The sequence below is a fragment of the Planococcus citri genome, chromosome 3 (genome assembly GCF_950023065.1).
Source record: "Planococcus citri chromosome 3, ihPlaCitr1.1, whole genome shotgun sequence".
Lineage (NCBI taxonomy): Eukaryota > Metazoa > Arthropoda > Insecta > Hemiptera > Pseudococcidae > Planococcus > Planococcus citri.
The window spans coordinates 80,607,153-80,631,258 of NC_088679.1; the positions used below are offsets into that span (position 1 = coordinate 80,607,153).

The following is a 24,106-nucleotide window of genomic DNA, read 5'->3' on the forward strand; positions in this document are numbered from 1 at the left end:
CGATAATCTGCCGATTATTTCACATCAAACTTCAAAGTGTCAGTTGTAATTTTCTATAAGGTGTTAAATGGAATTAAAAAATTTTGAAAAATGAAATTTCATCAAAAATTCAAAAATGATCACCTCGAAGACGATCTCTGGTTGAGCTGAGAACAGCATCCACACAGTGATACAGATTGAGCAACAAAATCTTCATATGGAGAATAGTGCAATACTGAACTTATCCATTTTTATGTCGATAATACGCCGATGTTGTGGTAAGTTCAACTTACCTATATGAAATCGAAAGGAAAACATAAATTTTTCGACACAGATTTTCTGTCGATATTTTTGAAAACTTTTTTCGATATAACAGATGAAAAATTGAGAACTTCTCAATAAAGATTTTTGAAAGATTAAGTCGAAAATTCATCCAATTTGAAATCGACACAAATCGTGAGTTTTTCTACACAGATTTTCCGTCGATATTTTTGAAAGCTCGCTTTTGATATAGTAGATGGAAAATCGCAAACGTTTTTATGAAGATTTTCAATAGATTAAGTCGAAAATTCCTGTGATATGAATTATGAAATCGAAATTAAATTGTAAGTTCATCGATACAGATTTTCTGTGGATTATTTTTCAAGGGCCAGTTTTGATATGGTAGATAAAAAATCACGGAATTTTTTTATGGAGATTTTTAATATTAAGTCGAAAATTCACCTGATATGAAATCGAAATGAAATCAAATTCAATAAATCTCCTATTGGCTATTACTGTTTGATAATTAGAGCTCGCACCGCGGATTTTTATGATTTGTCATATTTTCATTCATCGCAGAAGATCGCGCATATCCTATGGATTTTTGTGAATCATACAATTCTGAGTAAAATAAGTCCAACTTGTTGCCGCATATTTTGCATATTTTGGGCATAAATGCATATAAATGCATATTTTGGACATTTTAAGCGCATATTCGTCATATTTTGGTCATTTTTTTCATTTTTCAGTCATATTTTGGAAATTTTGGCCAAAATTTTTTTTTTGGTAGTTCTTTTCATTAAAAACGTAAAAACTTGAAAAAAATTTTTAAAAAGATTTCAAAAATGTTTCCATCACATTGGGGCGATTTGTAGTATGTTAACCAAGAATTGATTATTCAAAGGAAAATTGGAGAATAGCCTCCTTTTTTTTGAATTTCCTAATTTTCTAGCCTTTCCTTCACCTTTAAAATGAAAAATCCTACCCATATTGACGTTGCATAAAAGTGAATATTTTGATGGATAAGAGCATATTTTGTCATAATTTGAGCAAAATAAATGCATATTTTATGCGCATAAAAATCCGAGCTCTATTGATAATACTTCTAACAGAAATCGATGTACATATTATCGAATAGTAATTGAAAACGATACCTAAATCTTAGACTGTTTAACAAATTGTATTTTGTTATCAAGTACCATCGACACACTTAGTATTGTGTGGGGGGGGGGGAAGGAAGAGGGGCCTGAAAGAGATGTAAAAAAGCGTATAGTGTTAAGTAAGTGATGAAATACATTTACTAATTAATTATAAGTTTTCCTCATAGATCCTTGTACCAAGGTGCCAAAATCAATGACTGTAAATATTTGAAATAGACATTACCTATGTTATTATGTGTACCTATATGTAGTTACCTACTTGTACCTAATTTTCCTATCCTACCTACCTGCGAGTAGGAGGATAAAGTATCAATACATTGTTTATTGCCATCATTTCTGCTGATCTACCTAATGGAATAGTTAGAGATTATTTATTTTGACTAATTTCACTCATTTGCATACTTTATTGTAATAGTATAGGTATTACACATCAAGGTAGGTATAGGTAAAATAAAGGGGAAAACATTAATTGAACGACAGATTAAGGGAATTGCACGACAGGAAAATCCCACGAGAAAATCATGTTTTTGAACGACAGCGATTCAACGACAGTTTTGGTCATTAAAACGACAGCATTGAAGGACAGACCTCGAACAACAAGCATAGAAAATTCACGCCGCGAGAAAGGGATTGCACGACGAACATGGGAAGGCCCGACAAAATTATTTCAATTGCCCGACAACGCAAATCATTCGAAAATGGGGCTCAACAGTAACGAAAATAACATTGTTTCCCACCTTTCAAGTTTGGACTCTCCAAAATTTTGGCCCTCGCTCTGCTCTGACAAAATTTTCATCTTTTTCACAAGTATTTTATTCAACTTCTTTGGCTCAATTTAGTGTAGGAGTAGGTAAAGTACCATATTTTTCATATGTAAAACTCCAACTTTTTAAAAATTTTGTTTATCCTCTTACGAATAATACTTGAATATTAGGTTGACTTAACTCAGCATACAAATTCTAATTTAATTCAGTAATTAAATCTAATACACTCGTTTCAATTTTCTAAAAAATTGGCAACTTTTTGCTTTTTTTTTCTTTAAAAGGTGTCAAATTTGTAATTTTTATACCCCCGGACCCCCTCATAATGATCACTTTGAAAGTGCCCCATCCGCTCCTGTGTGCCAGTAGAAGCAAAAAATGTGCCTCTAGGGCAGAAGAGGAAGAGGGGTATGCCAAACAAGGCTAAATAAAGGCACTTCTCATATAATTATTCATGCTGTTCTTATTTTAAGCTAATATCTTCAATAATTACCTAATTGTTTTTGGAAATTTTAATTTTGTGAAAAAATTCGTCGCTTTTAGCATTATGTCGTCGTTCATTTACTAAAGTCGTCGATGCATTTCATTTAATTTGTCGGGCATACGCTGGCGTTCATTTAATTTTTTTGGCGTGTACTGGAATTTTTGTTGTTGTGCAATGGTTGAAAACTCTTTTTGTAGTTGAAAAAGTGGTTTTGGGACGTTAGCATCTGTCGTGCAAAACACTTTTTTTTTGTCGTTCAAATCATTTAATCTGTCCTGCCGATAAATGCCACCCAAAATAAAGAATGTCTCAGGGCGCTTTCTCATGCGTCCATTTTGGTGCGTCCACTTTGGTGCGTCCACTCTGTTTGGACATTGCGTCCAATTCTTATGGTAGTGTCCACTTTGGTGCGTCCACTTTGGTGCATCCACTTTGGTGCATCCACTTTGGTGCGTCCACTAGTGGTGTTAAGTATCGTCAAAAAAAGGTATCGATTAGTATCAAATGATTCTCCAAAAGTATCGATAAGTATCGATACTATCGATACCCCCAACTTTTCACATTTTTGCCAGTGTTTTTTTTTACCATGGGCCATGGCCCAGAGGAAAAAACGAAAAATACAGTGACAATTTGACAACAGCTGGAATTTCACAAAAATTTGAACAGTTTTTGGTATTTTTGTTTTTTTTATGCTTTTACTCGCATTTTGAGGAAGTTTTAACCATATTTTGCACCATTTTTGCTAAATTTTAACAAAATTTTGTATTCGATACTCGCTCAAAAAGTATCGATAAGTATCGAATACAGCCAAGTATCGATACTATCGATACTATCGATATTTTTTGACACCACTAGCGTCCACTCTGTTTGGACATTGCGTCCAATTCTTATGGTAGTGTCCACTTTGGTGCGTCCACTTTGGTGCGTCCACTTTGGTGCGTCCACTTTGGTGCAACCACTTTGGTGCGTCCACTTTGGTGCGTCCACTCTGTTTGGACATTGCGTCCAATTCTTATGGTAGTGTCCACTTTGATGAGCATCCACATTACTTACTGGCACAAATTTGTATCTGTGCCATGAAGCACAATTTTTGTCTCCACTTTAAATATGATGACAAAACTCACAAAAAAACATTGTGACATTGTTTATACAGCAAGGCGGCATTTCTTTGATTTTATTTTATAGCTTATGGTTGGCTAGGACAAGGTTTTTCCTATCATCAGAAGAAATAGGGTTCTTAGCCCAGTCTCAAATAAGTCATCTTACACTTGCGATATGTCGATGTATGGATCTAGAGATTCTATGTATATACCTATAGTGTTGGGAAAATTTGCAAATATTCTTTTTTTGCATGCGCATGTGCAAGAATATGCACATTTCGTGCGCATATTCCGCATATTGTTTTCAAAAAATTAGAACACTGTTACTGTGTTTGGAGATGATAGGATACTTCCCATAAAAAGGCTTTAGTAACTTTCAAATTAGTAAGAAAAATTGAAAATTTATAAACAAAAGTAGTTGAAAAACTTGTAAATTGTGGGAAATCTGTAAAAAAAACTTTTAATTTTTTGAAAAAATTATTGATTTTTATTTTTTTGAGAGAATATTCTCCTAGCATTTGAGAATATTCGCGAATATGAGGGAATATTCTCAGATTATGCGCATTGAGAATATTCTCAGGCCAACCACTATAATAAAATGTATCTTTAACTACGTATTCTTAGTACTATTCAGCTGTGTGTAGAAAAATAATATATTTTTGGTTTCGTTTTCGATCTTCAATCAGTGTGTTTGTGTAAAATATGCACTTTTTATTTTGCTTGTAAATTCATGTATTTTTAATACCTACCTATTTGTGTATACAGGGTGCCCAGAAATATCGAGCACTCCTAAGAAAGTTTCCTACTAAAATACTTTGGTTGGTCACAGTGAATGATAATAATAATAGCACATGATTGGTTGTTGGACTGGAGAGATAACATTCTGCCAACCATAGCATCTATTTCACGTTGCCAACCTACATATATTTCTAATGAAAAACTTTCTTAGGGGTGTTCGATATTTCTGGGCACCCTGTAGCTATTGTTACCTATCTAGGCGATGTGTTGGTAAAACCCAACCAGTCCTAGTCGTTTCTGGCTATCATAGCCACGCCCCTTCAATAGATTGTAACAAGTCGCAGTTTATTTTATACGTTCATTCCGTATTTGTTCTCTTACGTGGTGACCTGTCGTTTTGTTATCTCTCAACTTGTCAGTCCGTCAGCCTACTGTTAGTTGACATTTATTGTTTGGTGTTTTCCTGTACTTTTTTGTAAATATATTCGTTATGTGCTAATTTGAGGAGTCACCTTTTAATTAATCACTCACCCTTACAATTCGTGTTATTCGCGAAAAACAGGTGTTTTTTATTGATAAATTATTATTGACTGCGTGTGATAATGAGAAGTGACCCAGAACGAATAATATACTTATCAAAAGTGAATTTAAACAGTTTGGTCAAAATAATGGCGAAGAACTGACTATGAGAAGTTTGGTGAGCGCGGATTCGAGTAAAGGTAGAAACAATCGGTATTCGCGGCCATTCGTAGCTAATTTATTCGCAAGAAATACGACTAGGTATATGTAGGTAAGTATACTTACAGCACGGCGCGGCGCTGCCGGCATCACACACGTACGTACGAGTAGGTATACAATATAGGTACCTACTGGAAGCTGTGGTACAGGGTGGTGCAATGACCAGCAGCACGTAGGTGTAAGATAATGGCTGGAGGAGGTGAAATAACACGACCGACGACGACGGCGACGGCGACGGCGACGGCTACGCAGCGTATACCAATTTTCACGGTTCGCGTTTGAGTCGAGTTAAGTACTCGTATATATAGGAGGATAAAGTTTGCACGCGTTAATTAGAGGCTAAATTATACCCGGTCCCTACCAACGTCGAACCCGAAGCGAGCGCAAAAAAAAACGCGAGTAAAATACCCGTACGAGTACCTTTAGTAGTAATTAGGTACATACATAGGTATATATTGTATGTATACTGGTACGATATGTAGTAGCCATATGTGTACTTGGACTACGAAGGTAGGTAAGCGAGTTCTGCGCCAGGAATGAGAAATGTCGCGTTCAATTTTTTCAGAATGAACTAGGTACCTACTCATAGAAGAGAAGAAAACCATTCGTTCTGGTATTTCCTTACTTGTACTCGTACTATACGTTTGTAAAAATATCCTTCGAATCGACGCGGAGTTTTTGTGGTTAGAAATTTTTCGCTTCTCTTCCCAGATAATTTTTTTTCCGCTCGTGCATCTGCATAAGGACGTGATACAATTAGAAATGGGAAAAAAAGTATCGTAAAGCGGACATTTAGAGTTGGTATGCGAGTATTTGAAAAGTTGCGGATAGAAAAGTCGGCTAGAGAGGTGAGCGGCTTCTGCGCCAGGAATGAAAAACTCCGCATCCAATTCTTCGCGGAACGAACGACAGAAACGTAGAAAACCGTTCGTTCTTTTTTTTTTCTTTACGCGTTTGTAAAAGTGATCTTCGACCGCGAGTCGGAATTTTCGCGGTTGAAAATTTGTTATTTTTCGCTTCACTCGCCCTTCCACCGACGATAATTTTTTAGTTCGTGACGTGCGTAGTAGTAGTAGTAGTGGTGACGACGAGGACGAGGTACGATTAGAAATGGAAAAAAATATCGTTGAACGAGGCGGTTTGTTTTGTGGAATCGGAAGAGTTGAGGAGAGATGTGTCGACTACAACGATAAGAGGGGTCTGCGCTAGCAGTGAAAAATTACGCTTTTAATCGCCGTAAAACGAACAATAGGGCGGAAGAGTCATTCGTTTTTTTCACTCTCGTGTTTGGAAAAGTGGTACGTGGGAATTTTCTTCTACTCACTAGCGCTTCATCGCCTCCTTTTCCGATTACTGTATGACAACTTATTTGCAACGAAGTACAGTTCCGAAAGTTGTGAAAATTATTTCGACCATGTCTGAAGAGTTATTGTGAGAAATTTTCAGGGCCCTACGGGGCATTAAATTTTTCTCAAGTCGAGTAGATGAATTACCGTACCTTAATACGTATGGTACATACCTTTGCACGTTTCTTGCCGCATAATTTCGAAGCGACCTTTTCGCGCAATTGCTGACAGAAAAAAAATTAAGACGATCTCTTTTAATTTACGGACTATAGCTGTTGGTCGAGATAGTATATAGGTAAGTGTATTTGATGACGAGACAAAGCATCCCCCCCCCACCACAAAAAATATAGGTCCATTGCAACAATCCAACAAATACTGTAAAGAAGAATAATATAAACCGCGTAACGGATTTCATTTACGACTTATATAGCGCAATAAAATATCCATAAGCGTCGTTCGTTGTACTCGACGAATCATTTCCATCGTCGCGTTATTTTACTAGGTATCCGAATTTTTTTTTTACTTCCCGGTTCACTGGCGATTAAATTAGCGCAGAATTCCGAACATGTTGATGCTTGGTATTTCGGAATCATTTTTTCCTATTTTCTCGTCGCAAAATTTTTTTTGAAAATTTTCCTCCTTTCGATTGCATTATTTGAAGCACGTAAAACACAGAAGAAATTTCACGATCGAGCTTATTAGTCCGGCATATGACAATAGGAGTAATTGCACCCCCCCCCCGCAGATCCTACGGGACAACTTTTTTCTTAAAGGGGACATCCTAAGGAACATTTTAAAAGCAACCTTGCTCAAAAAAATGTTGGCCCTACTCACAAAATGGCGGCCATTCTGACTGACAGGTCAGCCGAAATCGCAGATTTTGCGTTCCAATGTAGGACTTGCACGAAATTTTTCAAACCTTACAAAGGTAGATCGAAAGATCATGCAAAAATTTATCACCTGTCAAAATTTCAAGCGCTATAGTGCGTTTTTCGATGTTCGGTGAATTTTTGAAAATTCAAATTAGGCCAAAAATGAGGGGAAAAATCAAAATTTTACCAAATTGACCAAGAAAGCTGAAATTTGGGATATACCCTATTTTCAACATGCCAAATCGATTGGAAACGGTTTCAATCCGTTCTGGGAAGTTCTAGAGCCTCCAGTAGATTTTTGAAACTCGAAATTCCCACAAAATTCCATCAAATTGGAGTTGTAAGTAAAGCTGAAATTTATTCTAAAAACTAATTTCAATACGCTACGAAGTACTGTAAGTGAATTTCAAGTCGTTTTGGAGCCTCCAGCGACTTTTTGAAAATTCTTAAAGCCTTCAGCAGATGTTTGTAACTTTAAAATTTTCACAAAATTTCATCAAATGGAGATGGAAAGCTGAAATTTACCCTACACCCCAATTTTAACACCCTCTGAAGACGACTTTAGGTGGGTTCAAGTCGTTTTGGAGCCTCCAGCGACCTTTTGAAAATGCCTAAAGCCTTCAGAAGATGTTTGTAACTTTAAAATTTTCACAAAATTTCATCGAATGGAGATGGAAAGCTGAAATTTACCCTACACCCCAATTTTAACACCCTCTGAAGACGACTTTAGGTGGGTTCAAGTCATTTTAGAGCCTCCAGAGACTTTTTTGAAAATTACTGGAACCTCCAGTAAATTGTTGAAACTTGAGATTTCCCCAAAATTTCATCAAACTGAGATGGAGAGTCAAAATTCATTCTGCATACTAATTTTAACACTCTCTGAAGACGACTTTAGGTAAGTTCAAGTCATTTTAGTGCCTCAAGCGACTTTTTTGAAAATTGCTGGAGCCTCCAGTAGATATTTGAAACTCGAAATTCCCACAAAATTCCATCAAATTGGAGTTGTAAAGCTGAAATTTATTCTAAAAACAAATTTCAATACGCTACGAAGAACCGCAGGTAAATTTCAAGTCATTTTAGAGCCTCCAGCGACTTTTTTGAAAATCACTGGAGCCTCCAGCAGATTTTTGAAACTTTAAATTTTCACAAAATTTCGTCAAACTGAGATGGAGAGTCGAAATTCATTCTGCAAACTAATTTTAACACCCTCTGAAGACGACTTCAAGTGGATTCAAGTCATTTTAGAGCCTCCAGCGATTTTTTTGAAAATTACTGAAGCCTCAAGCAGATTTTTGAAACTTCAAATTTTCACAAAATTTCATAAAATGGAGATAGAAAGTTGAAATTTATTCTACACTCCAATTTTAACATCCTCTAAAGACGACTTCAGGCGAGTTCAAGTCATTTTAGAGCCTCCAGCGACTTTTTTTGAAAATTACTGGATCCTCCAGTAGATTTTTGAAACTTTAAATTTCCCCAAAATTTCATCAAACTGAGATGGAAAGTCGAAATTCATTTTGTATACTAATTTTAACACTCTCTGAAGACGACTTTAGGTAAGTTCAAGTCATTTTAGAGCCTCCAGCGACTTTTTTGAAAATTGCTGGAGCCTCCAGTAGATTTTTGAAACTCGAAATTCCCACAAAATTCCATCAAATTGGAGTTGTAAAGCTGAAATTTATTCTAAAAACTAATTTCAATACGCTACGAAGTACCGCAGGTAAATTTCAAGTCATTTTAGAGCCTCCAGCGACTTTTTTGAAAATCACTGGAGCCTCCAGCAGATTTTTGAAACTTTAAATTTTCACAAAATTTCGTCAAACTGAGATGGAGAGTCGAAATTCATTCTGCAAACTAATTTTAACACCCTCTGAAGACGACTTCAAGTGGATTCAAGTCATTTTAGAGCCTCCAGCGATTTTTTTGAAAATTACTGGAGCCTCCAGCAGATTTTTGAAACTTCAAATTTTCACAAAATTTCATCAAATGGAGATAGAAAGTTGAAATTTATTCTACACTCCAATTTTAACATCCTCTAAAGACGACTTCAGGTGAGTTCAAGTCATTTTAGAGCCTACAGCAGAGTTTTAAAACTCGAAATTCCCGCATCATTAATTTATCAAATGGAGTTGGCAATCTGAAATTTACTTCGCAGACTAAGTACATGGAGGTTTCAAATGGTTTTGAAGCTTCCAGCTACTTTTAGGAAATTTCAATTTTCCAAAAAAACGCCATATAACCTTTCAAAAGGACGCTGGAGGCTCCAAATCGACTTGAAATCCACCAGCAGTCAAGTTCGTATAGCATATTGAAATTAATTTGCAGAATGAATTTCAGCTTTCCATCTCAGTTTGATGAAATTGGGGAAATTTCAAGTTTCAAAAATCTACTGGAGGCTTCAGTAATTTTCAAAAAAGTCGCTGAAGGCTCTAAAGTGACTTGAACCCACCTGAAGTCGTCTTCAGATGATGTTAAAATTGGAGTGTAGATTAAATTTCAGCTTTCCATCTCCATTTGATGAAATTTTGTGAAAATTTTAAAGTTTCAAAAATCTGCTGGAGGCTTTAGGAATTTTCAAAAAGTCGCTGGAAGCTCCAAAACGACTTGAAATTCACCTGCAATACTTCGTAGCGAATTGAATTTAGTTTTTAGAATAAATTTCAGCTTTACAACTCCAATTTGATGGAATTTTGGTGGAATTTCGATTTTCAAAAATCTGATGGAGGCTCCAGAACTGCTCAAAACGGGTTGAAACCGTTTCCAATCGATTTGGCATGTCGAAAATAGGGTATGTCCCAAATTTCAGTTTTCTCGGTCAATTTGGTGAAATTTTGATTTTTTCCCCTCATTTTTGGCCTAATTTGAATTTTCAAAAATTCACCAAACATCGAAAAACGCACTATAGCGCTTGAAATTTTGACAGGTGATAAATTTTTGCATGATCTTTCGATCTACCTCTGTAAAGTTTGAAAAATTTCGTGCAAGTCCTATGTTGAAACGCGAAATCTGCGATTTCTGCTGACCTGTCAATCAAAATGGCCGCCATTTTGTAAGTAAGGCCAACTTATTTTTGGGCAAGTTTGCTTTAAAATGTTCCTTAGGATGTCCCCTTTAAGAAAAAAGTTGTCCCGGCGGATCGGCGGGGGGGGGTGCAATTACTCCTATTGTCATATGCCAGACTATATAATACGAGTATGTAACACGAACAAGTACCATCGTAAGTGCTGCTGAGCTGATATACCTATGTGTAAAATACATGTGTATGTAGATACTCGTACAGTAAAAAAGTGACTCGATAAATCAGCATTCAAAGTGAACGGTGAAAAAGAGTACGCGATATACCATGTCTACATTGTAGAAGAGGAGCAAACTGTTATATTCGGAACATCGAGCTTCGAGCTAACAACCGAGATGCGAACATTGTGAAAATACGAAGTAGAATCGAGGACAGTTCAGCGTGTATTAGTCGTAAAAAAAAATAATAAAATAAAAAAAACGGAGGAAAGGAAAAGGAAAATGGAAATGGTGAAGAGAGAGAGAGAGAGATTCAGAGAGAAACGATGATTCTCGATTGTATTGCTTATACTCGTAGGCCACAACAGGGTCGTCGCAAACAGACGAGTCGATTCGACTGCGCTCCACATTCGCAGTGAAAGTCTAAACTATATAAAACTAGCAAAAGTCATTCGCTCGTTTGAAATAGTGAAATACTCGTACGGACGGATGGTCGCAAGCTAAACAGCAGGCAGCAAACTCCCGCACCTTGGCCCGCGCCCACTCGAGCGTCGAAACGCCGACGTCACGAAGCTTTTATTTATGCGTACAGCGTCAGCGATTACGCCCTACGCCGGCATGCCGATGCCGATGCCGACTGCCTGTTTACATAGACATACGTACACGTATACGCATTACGCATACGCACACACACACAAGTGTACTCAAAAGCCGACAGTGGCAGTACATTATACGACAAGTTTCAAAGCGGAAAATTGCGAGCGCAATTTACGTATACGTATATACATACACGTGTATAGGTAGAGGTACTACACGTATTTTTGGTCGTTGGTCCGATTACGTATTCTGCAAACGCGTCTTCTTCGTACTCGGATAGGTCGGTTGGTCGGGTTGGTTCACTAATACACTATACCCGAAATATTACTCGTACATCTACACAGTCGAGTCAATATTCACACCTATCTGTCTGTACCTCAACATATACCTACTCAGTACTCGCCTGGCAACCTAAAATGGTAAATTAGAGCTTGAAATCTGGCCAGGTGTTAGGAAATTACCAGCTCCTTGTCCTTATACCCGTCCAGGCACCAGCGCCAAGTGCGGCGCTCGAAATGAAAATAGTGCCTGTGATTTGAAAGATGCAACTTTATACTTTTTCAGTTCAATTCAATATTTAATAATGAAGAGTTGAACGACCAGAAGATAGAAAAATCACAGCTAGGTATGTATTATTTTTGAAAACCAGCTATATGAATTTACTGTATTGCCTCAAGGCTTGAAAATTTCACCTGCAGCTTTTAGCAAAGCTATTTGTCAGGAATTTTCTGGCATCATGTATCATCACATGGTTGCATATATGGACAATATATGTGTTTTTTGAGAGTCATTTGAAGAAGCTTGGGAAAACTTGAGATTAACATTAGTAAGATTGGTAAAAATGAACCTTAAATTGAATACCTGAAAGCGCAAATCTTTTTATAATGAAACAAATCTATTAGGTAGGCCACAAAATTGATGGGAAAAAAATCCACACGCATAGATAAAAACCTAGAAAAAATCAAAAAATTTCCAATTCCAAGAAATATAAAAAAAGTTTGTAGCTTTTTAGGACTTTGTAGGTATTATAGAATAGAAAATTCATTAAAAATGTTGCTAGAATTGCAGCACCCCCTTACTGATGAAACAAAAGGAAACCCCAAAGACAATAAACCGATGAAATGGAATGAAAAATTAAATGAATGTTTTGAAAAATTGAAAAATCTTCTGATATCAGAACCAGTTTTGGGAATTTACAAAGAAGGAAGAGAAACAATCCTTGAGATTGATGGATCAGCAGTAGCAGTAGGAGCAGTACTTAGTCAAGTGAATGAAAAAGGAGAAAAACATCCAGTTGCCTATTTCTCAAAAAAATTATTACCTAGATAATCAAAATATTCAGCATGACCTAGAAATGACCACCCTTGTAGAATCAATAACTCATTTTCCAGGATATCTCTATGGAATAAAATTTACAGTATTGACAGATCATTCAGCACTGACTCATTTTCAAAATTCTCATCAACCAAATGCTCAAATGGCCAGAATGATAACAAAATTGAGTGACTACACATTTGACATCAATCATATCAAAGGAAAAAATAATATAGTCCCAGACATATTATCTCAAACTATCATAAACAAAATTGAGTCTCGACATGAGAAAAATGAAAGGTTTGGGGATAAAATGAATCTTGAAGAAGAACAACAAAATGATGACATTATTTTAGCAAAAAAGGTAAAATAAAAGGAGGAAAAAAATATGTGGAAAAAATTCAGAAAAAGTTGAGAAATTATAGAGATTTACATGGCTGAATTCGAAGCTTCACCGAAATCATACATGGAAGCTGCTCAAAGCCAACCTCATTCCAATTTGAAAGACTCTATGGACACCGCGATTCGTTCCATAGCCACTAATGACGTGCCAGATTTGCATTCAAGATCTCCGGGAAAGTCATCAGACTTCGATACGTCTGATATTTCCATTCGATCATCGATCAGCAGCAAACAAGCTGCTGTTACGTCGCCAGAGACATGTCAAAATCTCTCTGGAAAATTCTACCACCGAAAACGTCAGCTGTCTACATCGCATAATTGAAGACAGCTCAAGTGTTCCAACTCGCCAGATGTCTGAGTACGATTTACTCAACAACTGGCGTATCTTTTGAAAATGCTGACGAGGCGATTTGTGGATCCAGGTAGCTGTCGAGTTGCTTATCTGACTTTGAGTTCATTGCCACTATCAAAGTGTCCTTAACATCAACCAAATTCGAGGAAACATGATCGTTCTTCATGTTCGAACGGAGCAGTTTTGCAGTCAACTTATTGCTCAATAATTCTCGAATTAGGGAAAGTGTTAAAAATAATGTTAAATTCGCGTATACATTGTCATCGTTTATTTACTTCGTAACTAACTGTAATTCGTTGTGTCATCAAGATACAATGTATGTATAAAGTCAACAAACATCAATCATGACTTTTAGATTACTTTTAACAGTAGGAAATTAGGTATTGCATTAAAACATAGCACAGCCTATGCACCACACACCGAACGGGGAGTGAGCACAGCCTATGCACCACACACCGAACGGGGAGTGGAAAGACTAAACCAGTCAATTAAAAATATCCTAAACACCTATGTAGCAGAAGATCCAAAAAATTGGCCGGATTACCTACCTTTTGTCATATTATCATACAACACAACCCTTATGGAGGTGTTGGATGGACTAAGTCCATATTACTTAATGTTTGGAAAAGCACCAAATTTACCCTTACAGAATAAATTGGATTTAAGAAATGAAGAAGAAAAAAATTGATAGAATAGGTGAATTACAAAAACTTGAAAGAATCAGAGAAAAAATACCAAAGTGGGTAGAAAAAATTGTCACAGTACTCAACTTGAAGAGGTATACTTGGGTTTTTAAAAGCATAAGTAGTTAATGGTCATTCCACGTCATTTCAACGATGAAGGGGGATGGGGGGGGGGTCAGTGATTTTTTCAAAATTTTTCCTGTAGAAAAACTTTTTGAAGGGATGACAAATGGCGCTTATGGCAGCCCTCTAACCCTTTCTTAAAGGCTGCTAGGGGCTGTCAAAGTTTTCAGTGAACTTGAAATATCATCTATTTCAGCAGTGGATTATTCAATAAACGCGATACCTACCTACCAAAATGGAACTTTTCTCAATAGTTAGGGTTTTTGAAAGGCTTTCTGGTCATATTATAAAAATTGAGAGGAGTAGGATTGCCCTCACCGATTAGGTGGTCATTTGCGTAATTTCCCCTAAGAGAAGCTTCTGTATAGGTATGTTTCTATAATAGAGTCTGCGCTTTATTCCATATAGATATACTGTAAGTAGGGCAACGTGATAAATTCTTGTAAACTTATACGTGCGCTCATAGGATCCCAAAATAACTGGAAGGATCCCCCTAACTATTGTATGATAATACGATCAGATCATTCGTTCCCGCCGAATGATCTATTCTTTTGATGAATATTTTCTAAGCACAAAGTTGCTTTGGCGAGCCACGAACCTTACTTGGTCTCGTAACTCCGCAGTAACTTGTTCCTCGTCAAAACGATGATGTGTTAACTATATCAACACAATGAATATGTGAGAACAAATGGGGTTCTCCCCTGCTTGTCCTTTTTTATGGTTTACCCACCTTCAGCGTGGTAATAAGTGTTTCTCTGAACATTTTAATTAATTATTATTAAATACGGTTCTTTTGAATACACTTCGATTTTCCAGACATCGAAAGTATTTCTAGTCTATACATCGAACCTACAGTTAGACATTCCTATCCACACATATAGTTTTGGTTAGTGCATCAGAAGAGGTAGGAAAAATGCATAGTGTCCAAGTAAGTCTAAGGTAATTAATTATAGCTAAACCATAATTAATTGAGATGGATAAAATGAGTAATTATACACCTAATATTAGTGGCTGTATAGGAGATACTTATTTTATCTCAGACGAAAGACATAAATTCACCATGTTTTAGTTAGATTAGGATAGTGAAAATAGCATGTAATCATTTGAGGTAAAACTCGAGTAGTTACGTGTAGATTACACTTTACTTGATACGAGTATGCACTCGTATTGAATTACATAATAATAGTTTTAATTATCTTTTATTATTTTGTATGTAACTCATTCGGTATATCATTCAATAAACATATCGATTAGCATGAATATGTTTTTATTTGGTGAAGAACTGAACAATGTGCTTATAGTAAGTAGGATATTGCCAAAGTCTCCTATCTGAGCTAGTCAGGGACAATGAGCAAATATTCACCTTCTAGGGAATATTTCTTAGCCAACTTCAGGGATAGATCATGCTGATATCTACTACCTCGCCGGATAATTCCTACCTTTACTATAACAAAATCAGTATTGCCACTTTTTTTATATGAAAAATTAGCTCAAAAAGTTTCAAAACGTGGTTTTCATATCGTTCCGACTCCCAAACATTTTTCTTCGGGTACGCATATCCTTACTTATTGTTATACTCGAACGAATAAAAATCAAATTTTTCCTTATTTATCAACCGAATGAAATTTACATAGGTACCTGCGTGTATTTACACGTAGGTAGGTATCTACTACCTATGTATATGGCACATAATATACACGTATACGAATACATACAGGGTGCGCAGAAATATCGAGTACCGCAGAAAAATTATTCTCGGCTAGGTATACTCACAGTAAATGATTCGAATAAGTATAACAATGATAGCCCATGATTGGTTGTTGGACTGAAGTGAGGTGATGATATATTCCACCAATCATATCCGCATCTATTTCACGCTGCCAATCAATATTTTTAACAAAAAACTTTCTTCGTGGTACTCGGTATTTCTGCGCACCCTGTATGTGTATTGTGTATACTCGTAATGTCGTAATACAGGGGATACGAGAATTACCTATACCTACGTGCTAACGCCGCGCCGCTCTGGTGCGAATCCTTTTTTCTCATCTTTTCTCCTTCTCCTCTGCTTACCTAGCCTGTTCGTAGCTACTAGTATGGTATCTACATAATACGAATAAAAAAACTCGCGTCCGTTCAAATCGAATAAGGTTATAGTTTTAAATGAAATTTTTCACGCATACCCAACGACCCGTAAAAGTAAAGACGCTTATACAATTTACGAGACAACGAGACTACGAGACTACGAGACTGAAGGCAACATTCTATGTACCTACCTACTACCTATACTTTTGTATTTATCCTTAACTAAACAATGCTTCTTCCTTCGCTGCGTTTCGCTTTTGCCTTTTGCTTTCTCATTCGCAATCGCTTCGCTTCGCTTTTTTTCAAGCCGAGCCGAGCCGGAAAAAAGAAACAAGCAGACTCTCAGATTCAACTGATTCAAGTTTTTCCCTCTTACTTTAAGATACACATTTAAAAAATTTGAAAAATGGAATAATTACACCGTAAAATTGCAGAAATACATACCTACCCAAACCAGAAATTTTTCGAATTATCCATTTATTTTTTCTAACAGAACCACGTCTTTTTTTCAGACACTAAGCTGAAGGGGGTTCCCTCCAGAATATCAGCAACTTTTTTCCACCAAGTATAAATAAGGGCCACCCTAATGTATTTACTCGGTGCAGGCTCTACGCGACGTATGAGATGTCAATCACTTATTGCGACTATAGGTAGCTACATGAGTTTCACGAGATTGACAAACACGTAGGTAGCTAATAGCTATGGACATATACATAGCATAGATAGTAGACGCGAACTTCTCCACTTTATCTGATTCAAAATCTCCGCCAATCGCAGTTTGCTTCGGCATTGCTGGTAAGTTATAGTATAGCATCATTAAAAAAAAGAAAAAAACTACGCTCCACATACCACGAGTGAAACACGAACGAACGGATAACTTTTTGCATTAATCGTTTGCGACACATTCGCGTCGCCGTGTGTATTGTGTAAAGCGTAAACATGAGAAAATGGACCGATATGCAGGTTGCCGTTCGCCGACATAATCAAATACCACTAAAATGCGGAACGGCTCGCAAGCCATCCTTTCCACCCTCACCCTCTCATCATTCGATACTGTAGTCTCAAAGGAAGCATTAGGTGTAGGTATTAGGTACCTCTACCTACTACTACCTATATTGAGAAAATACGTAAACGCTTTTATCACGAGACGAGAAACATTGTCGTAGAAAGCGTACCCATTAAAAGCAAAATAAATTTTCTCCAACCACCTCGCACCTGTCTTATGCACTACGTAGGTACTATCGTAAGCTGGTAACTCGGGATAGAAATCTCCAACTACCAGTAGGCTACACGCTACACACATACGTACACTCTATAGAGTATTACCTATTGCTATACAAGTACTCGTAAGTAAGTACCATAATGTATAGACCACCTAAACGACATATAATTATATGTAGGCTGCCTACTTACATATTTGCGTTGGAACATGTACACGTTATCGTATGTACCTACCAATATGTAGGTAATATTAAGGTAGTTTATGAGAGAGAGAAAAAAGGTCCCGAAGCAAGATCCTGATGAAATTAATTAGTGAAAATATTAATTTGGAGTCAATGTCAGCTAGAAAATTTTTTAGCATCGAAGATGTGGAGTTATTTTCTATCCAGCCTGTTTTGAGAAAAATGGCTCGGCACTTGCAAATAGATAAGTTTTTAATAATATTATAGCACTCGTATTTGAGATTGTTCGTCGACCTTAGTCCATTGGATGGCGTCAAAATCCAAGATCACTTCCAAGGTTTTACAGATTATGTAGGTATGTATCTATATTATATCTATACTGTTTTTGTTTTGGTTCCCCACAGTAACGCATCTTGTTTTATTTTCAATCATTAACATGTGTTCGCTTGACTGATGAGGCTAATGAAATCCGAACAGTATTGAGTGGTGGGTATTGAGTATAGCTATAGAAAATGATAATCTCAAAGTAGCAGTGAAAAAAAACTCACCGAGCATAGTTAATAGCAGCAGCATCTGCAAACAAACAAAAAAACAGAAACTGATGAGCAAATACATTATGATACTATATTGGAATGAAAGCGTGAATAGGTATAGATAAGCTTCAGTTGATCTTCAAGTCAAGAGGCGCAAAAGTTGGGGATGTAGTAGAAATATTTACCAAAGGAAACTACATCCTTTATGCAGTCACAAAAGAAGAATACCTACCAAGGCAAACCAACATTCAAAGACTTCTTCTGTGCAATGAAAGCGCTAGCCTCAAAATGCATCAATTTAGATATAAAGAAACTTGCAGTCCCAAGGCTAGGATGTGGTCTGGACAAACTCGATGGCCTCTAGTGGAGCAAGCTCTAATGGAGAATTTCAAGGATGTTCCAGTCACGCTGAGAGTCTGCACTCTCCCACCAGGGATGCAAGCTTACAACCCGACCAAGACAAGAGTATTCTAGAAGGAGGTAGATGTATAAAGAAGATAATTTGTAAATAGGTAAATATAATTTTATAGCTATGTTTGTACATGTGTAGGGTTCAGCATAAATATAAGATTGTAAAATTAAGTTAATCCATCATTCTCTCCTTTACACTCTTCAAAATTTCTCTGACTATTAGTAATCCCTTTGCAAATTTATATTATTTCATTCTATAATAATTTACATATCCAAAAATCAAAAGAATTCTAAGATACCTAACCCAAAATTTCCAAGGACTTGGGGTAATCAAGAATCATCATCATCATTGAACTTTGACCTGGTGAGATGTTCAGCCCATCTGGAAAAATGTAGAAGAATTTTTTGTTTTCTCGAGAAATTGTTTTTTTTGCTTCTATGGGTTTCTGTACACTCGGTGGTGTAGTGGGTTGAGCCATGGCTTTCTGAACAAGAGGTCATGGGTTCAAATCTCGCTAGAGACGCAGGCGTTAATGTGTAATGTATACATTGTAGTGCATTTAACATCTATTACACGTTAAGCTCCGAGCACCAGAACAGCAGAGGCAACAGAAATGCACGCAATCTGTTGCTGGTATGAAAAAAGCTGCAACTGGTTGAGCAACTTTAGGTAGCGGTGATTATGGAACTCAGGGTTGTAACCATTAATCGCACTTTAGAGGTCTTATTTTCGAGCGATTTTCAGTATCGATATATATCGATATTTTTTCCCCAAGTATCGATAATATCGATAAATATCGATACTTTTCAATTGACTTCAATGACCAGTTATTTTGCTCATAATTTATATTCAATTACTAATATTATTGAAATGAATAGCCGCCAAGCCGGACAGAACTCGAAAATGTAAGTAAATATAATTATTTTCTTGATAGAAATTACATCGTTTACAGCAAAAATTAATGCTCAAATACAAATTACGAACCAAAAAAAGGGTGAAAAATGGAGATAAGAACGTAAAAACGCAAATATCGATACTCATTCGATACTACAAATGAGTATCGCTACCTTTCGATACTGCGAAGTATCGATATTATCGATAAATATCGATACTCATAAGACCTCTATCGCACTTTCAGTCGAGAATGTCCGTGTGGGGGTCTAGAACAGAAAAATGAACACATTGTGTATGACTGTCCGGAATCCTTGTTCATCACTTCTAAGTACAATTTCATCGACCGTACAAACAGGAAGATAGCCATTAGCAACGAATTTGACGCGTTTGCCAGGGAGCTGATTGAATGGCTAAAAAGATTCAACATGGAGTACGAAGCTCGCCTCCGTCGTATCGCCGGTAATGATGGGCAAAGACTATCTGACCAAGACAGCGACTAGTCTCAATTAGGGTACTGGGGAGGGGGCTGAGACCCCAGGCTGGCGAACTTTCGGGTCACGCAAGGCTTGGCTGTACTTGGTCCTCTTCCTAGTTAGGGAACCACCCAACAACAATGTATCATTGTTGGCTTTAAGTCCTTCCTTTCTTCAAATTCTTATGTACCATCTTTTACTGTCTATGTGGTTTTCACACTGTGTGTGAAGGGTGAGACTCATAATTGAGAAAATGGTTATGACCCTAGTAACTTTCCAAAGGAGGAGACCAATTCCGGGTACAACCTGTAATGGGATGGCTCGTTTTGGTGTGCCTTGTTTGGTGTGCGTTGTGCTGGATCACTGAGTGTGTCAACATCCATTCCTTCATCCTATCTCTCTGGGCAGTGGGCCCAGTCCCTTGGCTTCTGGTGTTATTCGGGGTTACGCATCGTCAAACCAGCGTGTCAGTCGATGGAGTCCGTCTTCGGGTTTCACGCTGTTTGCCATTCGCGTCCTGATGGAATGCGGGTACACAACGGAGGTCACTGCCAATTGGGACTCGTCGCTGTCCAAGGCTCGTAGGCGGCCATTGTGGGGTTTAGGGAAGTCTCTCATTCTTGAAGCCTCTCTTTGTTTTAGGTGAAGCCTCTCTGCCTCTCGTTGTTTTTAAGTCTCTCATTTTTTTTTTGAAGTCTCTAGTTGTCTTTGAAGCTTGTTGTTGTTTTCGAAGTTTCTTGTTGTTTTTGTAAATATGTTATAAGTTATGTTATGTTTATGTTATGTTATACGTATGTTTATGTGTTATGTACTCAATCTGCTGTTGAACTGTTCCACGTAGAACCACACTCCACTGTAAACCTTGCTGTCTGGAGGCAAGACACCGTTCGTCAGTAGCCACCGAGTTTGGCCCGCTGCTGGGTGCCTCTACCAAGGAGCAGAAAATAAAATAAATAAATAAATAAATCAAAATTCTCGGCACCTTCTCCCGGGCCGAGGATCCCTTGTGCGAGTTGTCCCGCATGAGTTGTGGGTTTCAGGTTTTTGGGCTTGGGACTTTCGGCCATGTTGGGTGAAGTGAGTGCGAGGTGGTCTGAGCGGCTGGTGAGGTTGGTGTACAGGAGAAACGAGCAATTTCAAAGTGAAGTATGATAGGAAAACCAAAAAAAAAAAAAAAAAAAAAAAGGGTTGTAAAAACCCGGCTAGTGATGTATGAGCTACTTTGTAGATAGTGTAGAAAGCAAAGGGAAACTACTATGTGAAAGCTCTAAACAACGTTGATTCCCCAGAATAATCACAGTGGCATATGCATTTGCCTCACCCTGTTAGGGTACCACAAAAAAGCGATTTCCAATGTCCTGTAAAGGACAAGGAACTACGAAGATGATGATGGGTTTCTAGCCCAAGGAAGTATAGCTTGATAAGAGGGCTGCCCTCTACGCGGTCAAGCCGACTTTCCTGAACTTCGGTTACAGCGCCAAATTCTCGCTTTTGTACAGGATTTGTGTCTAGCACTAGCAGTATTTATGACTCTTGAGTATCGGGGGGTTCACAAGCTTTGCTGCTCTTCCTGTTGCTGCTTCAGGGATATTTTCTGATTGTTTTCTCCTCTCCCCTACTTCCTGAGACAGCTTGATGTTGTAGCCCATTCAGGTGGTAGCTTTGATGCTGGGCACACACCAAGGTGTTAGGTTTGGTCTTAGCCTCATCCTCAGCTTCCAGCCTGCTGAAGTCTAAAATAACTGTAAAGTACACACAATGGATATTTTCAGGGCAGCTGGTGAGAAGCCAAAATCAAGTGCACTGGCTGTCCCACAAATATCTCCATATACCTCGTGGCTACCGAATAGGGGCCCTAACTGGTTAGGATCACCCCTAGACAAAATTTCTCTCGCCTTCAAGCTTCCCCTGAGATGGGTTGGGGGCTCGGTTCGCTGTCAGACTCGTACATGTGAGTAACGACTCCTGGAACTTGATACAGACTGGGCCTTAGGCAACTGCCTAGGGGTATGGCCAGCGGTGGACAATCCGTCTCACTTCCTCCCTCTCCCCTCCCCCTGCTTAAGCTTGGGGTGAAGCTTGAATAATATCTTATCTTAATATAATTAGTATTACTCTTGTAACCCTAAGCTTAAGATTGTTTTCTTTTAATAAGTAAAAACCCTCGGCGCCTAGTGCGACCAGGGTCTAATAAAATTTAAAAAAATAATAATAATACCAATAGGTACTCAAAAACTCGTATATGTATTAAACGGACCCACTTCATTAAAAAGGTGCCGGAATATAGTGAGAAGGGCAAGCGAAGAAATTTCTTCCTTTTTCTTGTTTTCAGACTCAAACATTTTTTAGGTTAGATAGGTATAAAATTGAACGCGCTCGGGTTTTATAAATGGTCTCGGAAAATTAGAAATTAATTACGCGAATTCTTTCCTTTACTTTCCTATTTATTTTAACACGGCATTTTATCGACACCTTGTGAAAAAGGAAATTTTTCGTTTACAAACATCTCGCAATCGATGTCAGGGCTTGGAAGTTGAAGCGACGGGAGGATGCGTCTTTCGCTAGGTGCGAGTCGAGTATACATATACCTGCTTATTAGTTACCTAATCGCGTCAAACATCACATTGAAAAGAACTCGCTTGAGCTGGGGGAAATGACGAACACGGCGTTTTTCAAATCAAATAGCGAGATTAACGTCGGAAAAATGTATGTGAGACTTTTTTTACATTTTTTTTTAATATAAAAATCGAATTTGGTTACCTGCGAAAAAATTACAAATGGCGTGCACGTTTTGCGAACGAAACAGACGATGACGACGACGAGACGCGACGCGACATAAATTAAGAGCCAGATTTATCACGAAAATTACGTGGAAATAATACTGAGGCGATGAAAAAATAATGACGTTAACGAAGCCAGGCGCCATCGAGGCCGCTGGGAAGCAGGAGAGCAAGACGGGCGTATATCTTCGTAATTTCGCACGCGTGCCCAATGTAGCTACATGTCATATAGGTACGTGTAACGTAAATGGTAGGTATAGTATACCTACTTATGTAAGAATTAGATTTTATATACGCCACATCTACGCATAGGTACATACCTTTATGTAAATACTTACATGGACACATTACAAATACATATATCTGGGAAAGAGTGGATAGTGTGGACAAATCAAGTATTTTCTATGGTATGAGGCATCGGAAATTTGCTATACCTCGTAGTGACACATCAGGTGATAAAGTAGGTAGGTACTATGTAGGTATATACGTTCAGGTCATCTTATTTGGTTTATTTTTTTTGAATTTTTTTCTTTAAAAATGTTGATATTTTATTAGATGAGATCTCTTATTTCAGCTAATTTCGGGTTTCTTTGTTTTCACGTCAATCTTTTCTGTTTTAGTTATTAATGCTTGTTTTTTTTATTTTGTCTAGAAAAAATCAAAATGTGAAAAAATAAAAAAATTGGCGTGTCCAGATGGTCTGAAAAAAAATTTGCTGTGAAGGGCTCACTGCATATTTTTTCAAAATTTTTCTGCCAAAATGTCTGGGTTTAGGGAGTAGATACTTTGAAATCCCTCCCTGAAATTTTTTTTCGACAATTTTCAGAGCACAGTTCCTTAATGAAAAAAAGTGTTCACACTATCCACCTTTATTTCCCCTTCAGGAAAGATGGTAAAACTCAAATGCGAAAAGGGAACGGGCAACGCGATGCGACGTTCGATTTGACACAGCTGACCGGCTCAGGCTAATAGCATGCAGCTTTGAAAAAGGATGAGGCGCTCCCGCAGTCGTCAAAATCAGATTACGACGTGTATTAAACGGCATTGCGCTGCGCTGGACATGGAGCAAAATTACAATCACGTTGTCTCGTTTTTCAACCAGCATATAACAACACAACACAACGAAACTCGGAATATTAAAACAAAGAAACGCTACCGTTGCCGTTGTCGTCGTTGGTAAAGTGAAAAAACAAAACACAAAACAAAACAAAACGCACGCAAAAATATCCGAGAGAGACACCGCCGAACGGTAAATACGCGAGTAATCCGCAAAAAACGACGAAAAGAGGGCGAAATGCGAAAAAACAAACGAGAAGACTCGTAGTAATGGAATTAGCGGAGGATTACTGCGTTTGGCGTTTTGTAATTTGGTAAGATAATAAAAA

At 37.6% G+C, this 24,106-nt stretch overlaps 1 protein-coding gene across 1 annotated transcript in view; it reads right to left on the minus strand.

Annotated features, from left to right (window-relative positions):
• The window catches only part of Nmdar2 (NMDA receptor 2), a 188,010-nt gene that overhangs the window by 112,234 nt on the left and 51,670 nt on the right, over positions 1-24,106 (minus strand). The window contains exon 3 of the mRNA XM_065355837.1: positions 18,178-18,202. The gene's annotated coding sequence lies outside the window, so the exon portion shown is untranslated. The remainder of the gene's footprint in view (positions 1-18,177; positions 18,203-24,106) is intronic.